This window comes from Onychomys torridus, chromosome 2 (genome assembly GCF_903995425.1).
Source record: "Onychomys torridus chromosome 2, mOncTor1.1, whole genome shotgun sequence".
In the NCBI taxonomy this organism is placed as follows: Eukaryota; Metazoa; Chordata; class Mammalia; order Rodentia; family Cricetidae; genus Onychomys; species Onychomys torridus.
In genome coordinates, this window is record NC_050444.1 from 155,479,585 (window position 1) to 155,481,506 (window position 1,922).

Genomic DNA, 1,922 nt, shown 5'->3' on the forward strand with positions numbered 1-1,922 from the left:
GGACAGGGCCAGCCAGGCAGGACAAGGAACTAGGGCACCTGCCTCAGATTCCACGGCAGACTCCCAATTCTGTGGCTGCCTGCCTTTCAGGCAGGTGTCAGGCTTACAGAGAACCCTCCAGAGCTCTTCCTGGGCTGCTGTCAGCTTGGGGGCGGGGCACAAAATTTGTCAGTACAGTCAGGGATCCAAATGACCTATGCATTTTCTGGGTAAAGATTTACCTTTTTAAAAGAATTTTTTTTTTTTTTTGAGACAGGGTTTTTTCTGTGTAGACTTGGCTGTCCTGGAACTCACTCTGTAGACCAGGCTGGTCTCGAACTCACAGAGATCCACCTGCCTCTGCCTTCTGAGTGCTGGGATTAAAAGTGTGCCCCACCACTGCCCAGCGGATTTACTTTATTTTTAAATTATGTGTCTGTGTCTGTATGAGTATACGCACGCCTGTTCAGGTGCCTGAGGAGTCCAGAGGCAGCAGACCGCTCTTGGAGCTGGAGTTACATGTGTTTGTGAGATGCCTGACATGGGTGCTGGGGGTCAAACTCCACTCCTCTGCCAGAGCAGTACAAGCTCTCAACCAATGAGCCAGCAATGCCAGACCCCTGTGCAGTTTTTGTTTGTGAAATAAAGCAGAATATATACACGTGCAACCAGGAACAGGGGGTGCAATGATCTGTCAGTGCCATGCTCCCCAAAGATAAGCCTCATGTTTGGATGCATCCTTGCCTCATGTGGACTGCTTTCCTCCTGCCTCAGTTTACATGGTATGTCTGAAAATGGGAGCTGGGTGATAGAGCTGTTCCTTAGGGTGGTGTTTCCTACTCCTCGGGGTGGGGTTTCTCCTGCTGAGCTGTCACAGGACTGAAGGTGTCCTGTGGCTCTGATGCTTGGCAAGAGAACATGGCCGACTCTTCAGGAGGCCCTCGCTCCTTTCTGTGTCCTCAATCCCTCTGCAGAGGACACCATGGTAGCCACAGGCCTGGTGCCGCTCCCAGGCCACAGCTAGGCTTTTTGGATGATGATCTCCAAGGTTTACGGACCCTGAGGCGTCATTCACTTGCTTTCTGTCACATGACTGACTGGGTAGAGATCTGCAGAGGAATGGGGCAGTGAAGTAGACAGTGTGTGTGTGTGTGTGTGTGTGTGTGTGTGTGTGTGTGTGTGTGTGTGTAAACAGCATCCGGTCCTCTCTGGTTTTTACAGGACACCCATCTCTGCTTCTATCTACACATCTCCCCTTTGTGGGTAGATGACCCCAGTTCTAGAAGCTCTCTTGAACATGGCCCTCTGTGTTCTGTAGATAGCTTGGTCTTTTGAGCTCCTATCTAAGAGGATTCATGCTTCCCACTGTCTCCTACACTTATGGGGCCTGGCTTCCTCAGAGACTTGTGGAGTCATTCTGGGAAGGTTTATTGCCTTTTAATTTAATTTAATTTATTAAATTAATTAACTTAATTTTAAAATTAATTTAATAAATAATTTTATTTATTTGGGTGTGTATGCATGTGTGTACATGTGTGTGCATGTCCGTGCATGCCATGCATACAGTCAGAGTACAATTTGCAGGAGTCTGTTATTGCTACCTTGTGAGTACTGGGGACTAAACTCAGGTCATGAGGCTTGGTATCAAGTGCCGTAACATGAGAGGTATCTCTCCAGTCTCTGGAAATGTCTTAACAGGAATGCTATATCTTGATCTCTTTGAAATTAGCCTTGGAAGGCCCGGACCAGCGGCAGATGGGAGCCTTAAATGTTTGTTTTAAACGATTTTATTATTTTATGTGTATGAGTGGTTTGCTTGCAAGGATGTATGTGATCACATGCATGCCTGATGCCTGCTATGGTCAGAAGAGGGTGTTGAATGCCCTGGAACTGGAGTTACAGATGATTGTGAGCCACCGTGTGGGTGCTGGGAATGCGTAACA